General features: G+C 38.5%; 1 protein-coding gene across 6 annotated transcripts in view; it reads right to left on the bottom strand.

Annotated features, from left to right (window-relative positions):
• The window catches only part of LOC143024667 (ubiquitin carboxyl-terminal hydrolase 47-like), a 130,525-nt gene that overhangs the window by 31,135 nt on the left and 85,438 nt on the right, over positions 1–13,952 (bottom strand). The gene's annotated exons all lie outside the window — the stretch shown is intronic.

Below are 13,952 nucleotides of genomic sequence, written 5' to 3'. Positions count from 1 at the left end.
CAGGCATTTTTCACTCTGAGCATCCCCATGAGAGAGGGTGAGTGACAAGCGAAGCGAGTTATACAATTTAAGGGTTATTTTGAGGCCTATGTAGGGACATAATTGACCATTTTAAATAATATCTATAATAATTAAGCTGTTGAAAAATAGATAAATAAAGTTTTTCCAAGTCTGCCCCTGATGACGCATTTGGTGTGGTGATTTCATTTGGCTTAATCTGTGGCCAGACTCTGATTGTCTTAGTATTCTGAACTGGATAGTGACCTGAACACAGTCATGTTAGAGATATTCTTGCTTGACATGGGAAGGGTTTCTTTGTAGGGCTGATGTCTCAGGAAGTTTGGGGAGTATGAATATCATTGTGTGGAAATTTCTACATGCGACATCTTATTCCCCTCAATGTCCACACCCTTTCTCCATCACAACCTGAAGTTGGGGCCCTAGAATAGGCCCAGAGACTCGCTCATTATGAATATATACAGAAAGAAAAGGAGAATGATGGAGGAAGATGAAGGAAAGTGGAAGATGATGAGATGATGATGATGATGATGATGATGACAATGATGATGATAATGATAATAATGATGAGGAGGAAAGTTGGAAGAAAGGAGGGGGGGAAGAAAATAGGAAGGTAGTAGAAAGGAGAGGGTGGAGGTAGTAGAAAGGAGAGGGTGGAGGAAGATGGACGAGAGGAGGTAGGAGAAGATGGATAAGAGGACGAAGGGGTGGAGGACAGAAGAGAGGAAAAAGAGGAGGAAGAGGGAGGAGGAGGGGGTAAAAATAGGAGAGGAAGAAGAGAAGAAGGTGGAGGAAGAGGATTTTATTTTGTTGCCAGTAGTTTTTAACAATACTCCTACATTTAAGGAGACTATCGCACCGATATTAAGGATCATCAAAACTACTACAGCATTAACGGTGTGTATGCGTAATAGACAGCCGAAAGGGTACATATGTTTCTGACCAAGTTCGTCGAAAAAGAATAATTCACCAATTATTAAACTAAATATAAGAATCAAATACATAGTTACAAAATAAATAAACGATAAATAGATAAATCAATTGACAAATAAATAAATTGATCCCCCGTCAATTGAAAATTTATGAAATCAGTTTCTGATCAACATTTACAATTTGCTCGAAAGCGCGTTTCCAAATGTTTCCCGCCCAGCATGGGTAACTCTTCGTTTACAATCAAATGTATTGGAGTTTTCACTTGGAATTTATTTTCATTTGTATAGACACAAATGTAGATATTAAGCAATATATTATATATTTTTTTTATTCTTGTAAATAATCTTTTAGCAGGATATTTAGAATGTCAATATATTATTCCCAGTAAATTATGTCTAGCCCTTACACTAAGACTTAAAGGAATACACGTGTCGTTTTGGTAAATCAAGAGTTAGCCAGAGTGAAGCGCTAAGGGCCTTCCCGTGGATCAAGTGAAATGGGGCCCAAAGGGCCCTTGTAATGGGGCGATGGAGTAGGTGTGTGTTACGCTAAGGTACGGTTACACTAATCAACGGATGGGTTGGATTCCGAGCCTAGGGATGAATTTCATCCAACGCTGGAGGATTTGGGTTGGAATCCAAGGTTAGGGACGGCCAACGCAACACCGTTGTAGTCCACACCTCGGAAGAGATCCGAGGGATAGAAACTTAAGATATATATTAATTAAGAATATTCATATTTACAACATATTCAAAAATATATATACAATTTATTCAGTAATAAGAGATAAATTATCTAATAGTGTAAAATGATCTTGAAACAGAAAATAAAATTTATGAGATTTATATTGTCAAAATAACCAAACAGTCGCTTTAATACTACTGTATGTAAACTTTTTTTTTTTTTTTTTTTTTTTACGCGCGAAAACTCTTCTCGCCATTTGGTTGATATCTACATTTTTCGCCGTGGAGTGGAATACTGAATACGACCACAAGAGGTGCTTTGGGATGTGAGGCATCCCGACTATATTAAGATATAAGAAAATATAATTTCCCCGAGTCAGCCTTTTAATTACAATTTTTGTGTATGTGTGTCTGTGTATAATATATGCAAAGATAGTCAAATATACAGTTTAGAGAGATCGCGAGTCGTTCAAAGTTATTTGGGATAAAATATTTGAGAAAGTGGCATAGGCATTGGCTCTGCCAATGAGATTCATTATTCTGGATAGAGGGTGGGGCTTCCTGTAGCTCCTTTTACGTGATTGGTGGGAATTTCTATACACGGTAAGGCTGGATTTACGTGTAACCAATTATCATAGGATGAACGAATGCAAAAGTTGGAGTACAAGTTTTTCGTTGACCAGTGTAACTGTACCTATAGGTGTGTGTAGCATGATGGATGTGTGTGTGTGTATGTGGTCTTTGGATCACATGCTGGACTCGTGATCGATAGTTATTTCCCTCCCGGTAGAGAGATCAGAGCTCGTATGACCGATCTATGGGTAATGTGTGCGTGATCTATGGGTAATGTGTGTGTATTTACCTAGTTGTATTTACCTAGTTGTATTTTACGGGAAGGGGAGCTATGCTCGTGGGTCCCGTCTTCATATCTCATTTTATCTAAACTATTTTTAAATTCATGTATTGTCTTTGCACACACCACTTTCTCATCTAACTTGTTCCAACTGTCTATTACTCTGTGAGGAAAGCTGTTCTTTTTCAAATCTCTTCTATAGCTGTCTTTTTTTATTTTATTTCCGTGTCCTCTTGTATTTCTGTCATACCATTTTATCAGATTCTCTCTATCAGTAATTTCCATGCCTTTCATGATTCTGTAAATAGCTATCAAATCTCCTCTCTCTCTTCTTTGCTCTAGTGTCTGTAGTTCAAGTTTTTCTAGTCTCTCTTCATATGATAGTTTTGAGAGTGTTGGTGCCAATTTTGTAATTGCTCTTTGTATTCTTTCAAGTTTTTTTATACATTTTTTTGTACTTGGTGACCATATCGTTGCTGCATATTCCAATCTTGGTCTTATCAGGGTGATTAGGATTTTCTTCACCATTTCTTCATCCAGGTATGTAAATGCAACTTTGATTGTTCTTATTAAATTATAAGTTTCTCCAAAAATCTTATTCATATGTTTCTCAGGTGACATATTATTCATAACAATGACTCCCAGGTCCTTCTCATTTTCTACTTTTTTTATTCCTTCTTCTCCCAATTTATATGCTCCTGTTATTCTGTTTTTGCTTTTTCCAAATTCCATTATACTACACTTTTTTGTATTGAACTCCATCTCCCACTTCCTACTCCATTCCTGTACTTTATTTAGATCTCTCTGTAGTGATTCACAATCTTCTTCTGTTTTCACTCTTTTCAGTAGTTTTGCATCATCTGCAAAGAAGCTCATATAGCTTTCAATTCCTTCATCCATATCATTAATATATATAGCAAACATTATTGGGGCCAGAACTGTTCCCTGCGGAACACCGCTTATTACTTCATCCCATTTTGAGTGCTGGTCTCTTATCACTACTCTCATTTTTCTTTCTTGCAAAAAGTCTTCCATCCAATTTAGCAGTTTGCCCTGTATTCCTCCTTCAGTTTCTAATTTCTTAAGCAACTTCTTATGTGGTACTTTGTCAAAAGCTTTCTTTAGGTCTAGAAATGCACAGTCCGCCCATCCATTTCTTTCTTGTATTATATCTATTAGCCTTGAATAGAAACATATTAAATTGGTGACGCATGATCGTCCTTGTCTGAATCCAAATTGCCTTGGATTTAACACTTTTTTTTTTCTAAATATTTTACCCATCTACTTTTGATAATTCTTTCACAAATTTTTGCTATTGTACTTGTTAGAGAGACTGGTCTATAGTTGGTAGGTTCTTTATTTCCTCCTTTATATATAGGTACTACATTTGCTTTTTTCCAATCTCCTGGAACTTTTCCTTCTTTCAAGGAACTGTTTAGTATGCTATGTATTTTGTCTGCCAGTTCATTCCTGCATTCTTTCAGAATCCAGTTTGCTATTTCATCTGGTCCATGCAATTTTCTGACATCAAGATTACTCAAGTGTGTCAATATTTCATTCTTTGTTACTTCTATTTCTTCCATAGGGGGGACTTTCTCTTTCCATTCGTTCTCTTCAGGTTGTATGTTCTCCCTTGTAAACACTGATTTAAAATGTTTGTTCATAATTTCCGCCATTTCCATTTCCTCAGTGTATTCAACTCCCCCTTGTCTTAATTTCTCCAAGTCTTGTTTGTTTTTCAATTTATTGTTTACAAATCTGTAGAATAGTTTTGGTTGATCTTTACACTTTTCTATGACATCTTTTTCATACTTTCTCTTTTCCTCTCTGCACGTTTGTACATACTCATTTCTATAACAGGTATATATTTTCCATTTTTCAGGTCTGTATTTTTTCCATTTGGTCCAGGCTTTGTCTCTTTTGCCTTTTGATTCCCTACAGCTTTTGTTGTACCAGCATTTTACATATTCTTTTTCTTGTTTTTGTCTTGGGACATACTTTTCCACTCCTTTTTTGTAAATTTTTGTCAAAATATTCCATTTCTCTTCTACTGTTGTTTCTTCTTTGTATATTTCTTCCCAGTTTTCTTTTTGAAAGAATTCTCTTATTTTATCAAAGTTTGTTTTTTCATACATCATTCTTCCTTTTCTATATTGTTCATTTCTTTTCATATATTTTTCTTCATTAAGTTCCAGTTCAATCAATATGTGGTCACTTTTACTTATTGGTGTTTTATATTCAATCTTGTCCACTATTCTAGGTTCAGATGTAATTATTAGGTCTAGTCTCGATGGCTCTTCTTCATTTCTATACCTAGTGTTCTCCTGTATCCATTGTGTCATTGTATGGTCAGTAATCATCTCAAGTAGAGCGTTTCCCCATGAGCCGTCTCCACCCTTTACTGTCATTTCTTCCCAGCAGATTTCTTTGCAATTAAAGTCGCCCATCATAACTATTTTTCCTCCATCTTCCATTATCTTGTTTAATGCTATCTTTGTGTTCTCTAACATACTTTTATGTTCACTCTCTTCCCATGAGGCTGTTTTCGGGGGCACATAATTTATCACAAACTTTCTGCTCTTCTTATCTCTGTCTTCTACTTCCATCATTATCATCTCTACTGTATTCTTTCCATATGTGACACACTTCACGTTTATATCCTTCTTAGTCAGGAACATAACTCCACCCCCTTGCTTTTTCTCTCTGTTTCTAATCCAATAATTATATGCATCATGTCCTACACTGTTGGGTGGTAGTGGATCTTTTAATTTTGTTTCTACAATTCCCATTATGTCTGGTTCTTTTTCCTTCAAATAATCATTCAGCTCATTCAATCCTGTTATTAATCCATCTATATTTGTGTAAGACACTCTTAGTTTTCTGCCACTTCCATTGTGTTCTCTGTTTCCCTTTTGTTTTTCTCTTGTATGTCGACTTTCTTTAGTTTCATATTCACTACTCTCCAATAGAATCTCTCTTTTTCTGACTCCGTTCTGTTCTCGTTTTTTTTTTTCCTTAGCTTTAAGTCTTTTCTGTTTTTCTTCCTCTCTTTCCTCTTTATTCATTTCCCTTTTTATCAATACCTTTTCATATTGTTCACTTATTGCTAGTTTCCCTGTTTTGGATAAGATATTCTCTGCCGTCGTTTGTGACTTGAATTTAATCTTAATTGGTCTGGTCTTGTCAGTGCTATACTTTCCAAGTCTAAATTTCTCTTCGATTTGCTTCATAATTTCCGGTTCATCTTCCTGTACTGATTCTAGTAATTGGCTTACTTTTCGTTTTCTTCTTTGATTCTTGTGGTTCTATCTGGGTTGTGTTTCTCTTCCATTCCTAATATAATTATACATTTCTTCTTGTCTGCTAAATCTCTTACTATATTCTCCTTTTGTCTCATCACTTTAATAACTGAGTCTTCAGTATGTTCTTTCAATTGCTGTTTGATTATGTCAGTGAATGAAACTTTGTTTTCTTCTTGGGTTGTCTTCCAATTTTTAGCTTCTTTAGTTATGGTTTCTCTGTTTTCTTTACTATTCCTCTTCAATTCCTCATTCTCCACCTTTACTTCTCTTAACTGTCTTTTTAGGTCTTCTATTTCATCAGTTAAGTTTTTGTTCGCCTTCTCTAGTTTTTCCAATTTTTCAAACCTCTCGGCAATTTTAGTCATCTTGCCAAACCTAACTTCCCAGTTGTCAGACATTTGTTCAAGTTTTTCCTCCAGTTTTTTCAGTCGGGGGAGGTTGGTATCCGCCCCCCTTTCATTAAATCCTTGGAAATTATCTTCCTCACCTTCCATTGAACTGCTTTTATCTATGTTTCTGATCTTTACATTTTTATTAGACATTTCGTCGTCACTCAGCTGGTCGGGGGGCCGTTTCATGTTTACATTACGTCTGTCTGCCTGGGCCAAGTCTTCTCCTTCCTCATTTCCTTCCATTTCCCTCAGTAATCCCTCCCCTTCTCCTCTTTCCCTACTTTCCCACTACCCCACGAGCAATTCCCCCACCGCCCTGTAAATACAATAGGTACTTCCTTTGCTTTAGTATCTTCGAATTTTCACTTTTTCTTCAGAACGTCTTCTACGCCGTCCGATCGTTGAAGTGTGTGTGTGTGTGTGTGTGTGCAGGGCTTATCGCCTAGTTGTTGACGGGGGTGGGGGGAGGCTAGGCGGTGTGTGTGGGGGGAGGGGGTAGCAGGGAGTGTTTTAGTGTATCCGGGAAGGGTACTATTTCCTCCCTTCATCTCATGGTTCCTTTGGTTTTATTCTTTTGACCTTGCTGGGGAACAACCCCCCGCCTCCCCCAAGCCAGGTCAATCTAGGGCAGGTTTTGTTTAGGTTACCTTTTTCTAGCCCCTTCCCTATGTAGGGTGAGCGGAGTGGATCTTAAATAGGGCTGCTCAAACGCGCAGGTAGCTGTCCTTGAAACCTATTCTCCTATCTCAGTACAGAGCGACCGTTTGGCCCACACTGCCTATGTGTGGGGTTGTAACTAGGCAGTACAAGGGAAGCACAAGGGTACTCAAAGTAACGTACGAGGAAAAGGTGTTAAAGAGAATGATTAATAATTCAATTACTCTCCCCTGTGTGGGGAGAACCTAATCCCTTGGGAAAGAGTAAAGAGGATGGAAGAAAAGAGGGAGGAGGAGAATACAGTAGGGGATTAGTAACCAGTTCTCAGCTTTCCTTCCATGAAAATATGTCCGAAAAATAATGACAACCGACATGAAGAGTTTTAGCCAATTTAAGAGATCCAATGCCAGCCTCTCCGGGCTGCACCTCTGGGACGAGTAAGGGTACTGATGAACTCTGAAGACGCCTAAAGGGGAGCTGATTCTCTTCGACGCCCCCTTTCCACAGGACCACCAAATGCAGAAGTCTGCTAATTGTCTCACATTGTACAAGGGTCACTCAGAATGTTTTTTTCTCCTGATTATTTTTATTCTCACAGTTCACCCAATTTGTGGCAGAACGCCAAGCTGAAGTCTATCACCCAGAGGGAAAAATAGACAATAAAAGAAAGACAGAAAAAAGTGAAAAAAGTGCGCCCCCATTGCTATTTACCCCTTTCATCCCAACGGTTGGTCCTTCCTATCGATCGATGTACCTTTCCTTTCGATGTGGCACAGTCCACCTTGGACACGTCCTTCCACACCACCACCACCACCACCACCACCACCTCGACGTTTAATCCTTTGTCTCAAGGACAAGATCCTAAGGACACTTAGCTCCTCTCCCATCCCTTCACACAGCGCCTATTCTAGAACTCCGTCATCTCTTCCTCCAATCCGTAAATTATACTTCCTCAATCCCTCTTTAGCTACAATTACACACTTCATATGTTTTGTTCTGGCTGATGACAGGCGATTTTATTCATCACAGAGCAAGATCCCATGTTAAATGGAGTAATCGATCCATTTTTCAAACTTTATTTTCTTCCTCTCCATACAACCACTATCGCTATAATGTCAGCTTTCCAAGGTCTAGAAAGATTGGCAAATTCATAATGGCGTGGAGCGAAGACATTCAACAATAAAGAACTAATAAATGGCAGTAGAAAACAAAGTTTCTGTCTATATGGTCTGTGATATAAAGCAGTATATATTTTTTTACCAGCAAGAGTGGATTTCACCAATTCCTACGGTCAAGAAAAAATCCCAACAGTGAGAATACTAGGTCTCCCAGAGAAAACTCATATTCTAACACCTTTTTAATACAGCCCATTTTACTACCAAACATCTTACAGCGCAGCAAGCCCACCTACTATGCCGAATATTGGTTTCAGCATTTACCAATTGGTTCTTCACGTTGGCATGTTTTCACAATTAATCATTCTCGGACATCCCCTTTAGCAAAAACGCGCGTGAGAATTCAGGACATCGGTTCAAAACAGAACGAGACAAGACACAGGCGGTGGCAACGGCAGGGAGCCACCCGGAAGCTGGTTGGCTGTCTGGCGCGACGACCGGCTGCTGCTGCTGCTGCCCGGGCAAGCGGACGGTTACAGAGCTTCTCCCTGGTCTAGTCCGGTCTGGTTTGGTCTACTCTGGTCTCGCCTGGTTTGCGTTGGTCAAGTCTCAATTGCTCTGTTCTTAGCTTGGTTCTGTCTGGTCTGGTTGGGTTTATTCTGGTATGGGGTGGCCTGTTTAGATCGTCTCAATTGCTCTGCTCTAAGCATGGTTCTGTCTGGTCTGGTGAAGTATAAGTGTCATTTAGATGTAGATACGAATTAATGAATTAATCATACATTTACGAAGGATGCCTTAATATGAAATGACACCAGCCTCGACATTCGAGTAACTGGAAGTTCTTCACGGTTGGTAGTACTGACTGTGACTGTTTTAAATATAACATCCACGTCACAACTTTTTCACACAGATGATAGATTTTCAGACAATTTTAGCTACTGTAGAAAGATGACAATGTTCCTATTGACTATCAATATATGCGTCTTCGTAGCCATGTCTCCATTAAACAGTAAAGCGTGTTTAATTGGGTCCATCTGATATTAATCAAAAGATGTGGCGTCGTATGGGTAGACTCCCGCCATCCGATTATAGACGGCGGGAAGTTTTCCCCGTTTTGTTTTCTATTCTTTCTTCCTTTCGTCATGTGACTCTTTACGCAAATTCATATTATATAAACGCTTCTACTGCGTTTCAGAATTAAAGGATTTCTATTCTAGCTGCTGTCGGAACAGCCTTACGAATATTCAGTTTGAGTGAAATTCACTCGAAAGCACCATGGTTACATTCACGTGTGCTTGCAAGAATCAACTAATTAGGTTAAGCCCAACAAACCCAATTTCAGAATTTCTCATTGTAGTCAGCTGCTGACATACAAGTCTTTCGATTAATTATCTAATATGATTCATCTACATGAAATGTATTTTTATTAAAACCAAATTTCCATACACGATAATGTGTATCTTGAAGATATTTTCCGCAGAAATTCAACACTTAGTATGGAAAATATTTTCTTAATTCATTTTAATATTTTGAATTATAGACATATCATGGATATGTTTACTTATAATATATCGTATTTTCACGAATGTGATTAAAAGTATCATCTTTTCAATTCGTATAACTTTTAAATAAACCTTGATTTCTATATTTTATTTTATTGTCTATTATATGCACAATTCACGGATTTGGGTTTATTAACAATATGAAATTCAGTATGTGTCAAATAAGAAAAGGGAAAACCCTTCAAGAATATTCATAGGCAGGAAGAAGCATTCGAATGTTAAGTCGTCATTTGCTCTCAAGCGACTGTATTATCCAGTTTGACTATACACATACACTATTATATATATATATATATATATATATATATATATATATATATATATATATATATATATATATATATATATAATATATAATCATCGGGATGGAAATGCATGTGAAATAATACTGAAAAAATCTGCGTCACATTTAACCAGTGCTACCAACAGTGAAGCGCTACCGAACGCTCACAAGCCGAGTCAGATATCCAACCCACTTTTGATGACAGAAATAAGACTCCTTCTGATCATTTCGCATCGTTATGTGACCGACTGTAGAGTGAAAGTTGCTATGGCAACTAAGATGTACGCTTTTACTGCTAGTGATGACTTTTGAGTTAGTTTTGCCTGTCGACAAACGACTTTATTCAGCAGAGGGAAACACGCAGACTGAGGAGGTTATTACCCTTACCGCACTGCCTCATCGACACGCGCGCACTCTCCACCCACTCTCCTCCCATCCATCCTCAACCCCACCCACGATTTGCTCACTCTTCCAACAAGCAATCCTCACACTCCCAACACTCTCGCCTCCACTCCACCACTGGCACATATTCAATCGTCTAGTTATACTTTCGATGCTTCACTTCTTTCACTCGTCCTTCCCTTAGCCTATCCTCCTCCTCCTCCTCTCCGTCGTCTTCCCACACACCAGCCTGATCCCATTCACTTCTTTCTTCCTACTCCCTTTTCCTCGTTATTATCCTTGTTACTCTACCTTGCTTAACCTCTTGAGAAGCTTTGGGCTATTCTGTGGTTCGTTTATGGACTGAATTATGGCCTAAGCCAAGCTAAATTATCACCTCCTTCTACACATCTGTATGTGCCGTTTCATATGATCTATTTTGGCTCCCGCCAGGCCATTTCATTCAGCTGACAGAAGGAAACATACTCTAAACCATAAAATACGGACAATGTTTATCATATGCGTCATAGTTACATATTCACAAATTTTCATTCTACAAATAACGGTCGCAAATTACCCAGCATGCTGTGAACTGTTTCAAATCTTAACTGAAAAAAATCTAAAATTACATAAAATTTGTTAGACGCTGACTTTACTTTATCATATACGAAATATTCACATATTTATTTTCCGTCTATAAATAATCGTAAAAATTCTCATTATAAAGGAAATTGCTTCGAAATCCGATCTTTGAAAAAAATGTCCCACAATGAAAATCGAACTCAACATTATTTTTTCTTCATATATTCCTATTTACACCTTTAAACCCTTTTCCATTTCTATAAATAATCGTTGCAAATTAAAACCTCAAACCATACACTGACTCGCCAAATCTTAGCTCAAACCCAACCAAACCATTTTCCCAAAATAATTTTATGACTTTTCTTGAGCTTCAATCTTAAAGAGGCGATTTACGCTGTAAAGAATAATTTACGATGATTACTTAGATGAAAAATCTTATAAATGTAAATATAACGCCATTACCAAATTTTCTTATGAACATATCATTACACACTAAATTGCAATATCAATATCTTAGGTTGGATTTTCCCAAAATACCTTCTTGGACAATATATAAAATCCAGCAATCATGTCTTCTTTAGGAAACAAACCAATCATCAAGGTCAAGAGTGATTTTCAAATATATATATACAACCACCTCTCCGCGGGATCCTTTTACCTTATTTGGAAATCACATGGCCCACTGCTTCCCTATCACTATAGTGACCTCGGCTGACCTGCAATATCATTACTAAGCCATGTCCCTGCCTGCCTGCTTGCCACACACTCCTGTGCTTGCACGAACCTGCAACACTGCCAAGGTGCAAGGGATAACTTGATGTGTATACATACACATCTACACACGTGTACATGCATACATACAAAACATATACTTACACACGACTAGACTATATCATTCAACTTTATGAACCCTTACCCCCAACTCTATCGAATTTGCTAAGTTCCTGAAACTTCTTTTGACCAACGCCACGTGATCGTATTCGCCTTGGAGGAACCACTGGATGCGAGGGAGGGGAGTTGGGGGGGGGAGTTGTTTGGAGGGAGTATTACAGCTGATCTCGATGTGGCACTCTTAGTATCAGGTGCCACTTCTTCCATTCTGGATGGTGCTAGATCACTCCATTTGTCTCCCTGGCACCCGCTCTCTCTCTCTCTCTCTCTCTCTCTCTCTCTCTCTCTCTCTCTCTCCACAGCAGCCACGGGGTTCAATCTGGTCGACAGTCTGCTCATCTTCCGCATTATTATTGAGGCACTCTCTCACCCTTTCACTGTTACATACATACATACATACATACATACATACAACTTGCATATTCAATCTAGCTGCAGGAAAACGATTTTAATCTAATCTGGGCACAACTTCCGTGTCGGGAATCTACGGCTCCTTGTGTGACTTCACGTGGAAGGGGAGGGGGGTAGGGGGGAGGGGGGGAGGGGAAGGGGGAGGGGAAGGGGGAGGGGGAGGGAGGAGGGGAGGGGGAGAACACAACCCTCCCCTTCCCGCGGCTCCCCCAAGGAGCCGAGTTAGACAAGCATTTCCTCCCTGATACCGTTTCCCGACTTAGCTCGACTCTTTTTACATACACACTTGGTTAAGGGGTTATCACACTGGGCAGCTTCCACGGGCTTCACCAGCGTCGACAGTTGAAAGTTCGGTTACAATATTTCATTTTTCAAATCTCCAAATATCAAAATATCTTTCCGTCATATATAGCGAAGCCGAATGATGAACTAAGAGACTAAACCTATACGAGTATTAAACATACTGTTGAAATGTTCTAAGAGAAGTCTAGATTTCTGTGAGCAAAGTCCTATTCTAGTTATTCAAATGGAGGTTGGAGGTAAGATGCGGGAGGAAAAATAGCCCAGTGTGATCCCCTTTATGGCAGTCCGGCAGTGATCAACGAACGACAGTGCTCCGGTGAAATGTGTTGATATGAGTGAAGCTGGGTGGTGACGGACTTGACGGACTTCACACACACACACACACACGCACACGCACACACATACACGCACACACGCACACACACACACCACACATAGGCACTTATCTAGCTACAAGGCCATCTAGCAATCACAATCAAGCGCCAGGAATTCAAAGGTTTCCTGATGAAAGATAATCGTGAATGATTGCTCAATGATTAAACAAGTCAACGCTAAATGGAAACAGAGAGGAGGAGTGTGTGTGTGTGTGTGTGTGTGTGTGTGTGTGTGTGTGTGTGTGTGTGTGTGTGTGTGTGTGTGTGTGTGTGTGCATTCCCTTATGTTTCAATAACCATAATGATCTTTGCTGTGATCTTTCACTCAAGGCCAATGTCACAAAGAGCATCAACATTTAAATAACAATGCTAATAATGATGATAATAATAATAATAATAATAATAATAATAATAAGTGATAATCACCACCTTCGTCATCATTAATCTATACTTGAAGTGCTTCCTTTCTGAAGTCACTTTCTGGCAAACAAGATTCTCGATCCTTAGTGTTGCTTACACCTTTCATTTGTAAACGTTACGCAGACCCCACCAGTTGGCATATTGGGTAGCGAGCTGTCTTCTTTTTTTTCAACCTGATTTGTAAAATTTAGTCAGGCTATCACCAAATGATTTTATTCAGCTTAGGGTAAACTTCCAATACATATTTGTAAACATATTTGCATCGAGTTAGGTTATAATTAATAATGTTATTATTACTATTACTATTATTATTATTATTACTATTATTATTATCACTATTATAAATTATTATTTTACTTGTACACCTACCAGATTTGTCGCTCTTTGGTTAAAAGGTTCACAAAGGTATTCTTAAAAATATATATTTCCTTATATAGATATTATATAATTCCTTGGATGGGAAATATTCATTTAAGGAAATATTTTTTTAGAATACCACCGTAAGATTCTTACGGTGGTATTCTTAAAAATTATTTCCTTATATAAATCTTTCCCTTCCAAAGTTATATAATATATAAGAAATATATATTTTTAAATACCACAGTTAGTATTTACCGAAACAAGTTAAAACATGAACCATTGGGTTAGCTACATTTCTGAGCCAATCACGGTTATCTATAAATAGTGGCCCCCCCAGAAGGACGTCAGAGAGAATCATCTTCCTGCCAGTTTCAAAACCAGTCAATACACTCACCTCCAACTGGAGGTGCAGCCCTGAGGGGTTGACACTCG

The sequence above is a fragment of the Oratosquilla oratoria genome, chromosome 4 (assembly GCF_046742065.1).
Source record: "Oratosquilla oratoria isolate Oo_2021 chromosome 4, ASM4674206v1, whole genome shotgun sequence".
In the NCBI taxonomy this organism is placed as follows: Eukaryota; Metazoa; Arthropoda; class Malacostraca; order Stomatopoda; family Squillidae; genus Oratosquilla; species Oratosquilla oratoria.
Note: the sequence above shows the minus strand (reverse complement) of the source record. Positions and strands in the feature narration are given on the sequence as shown.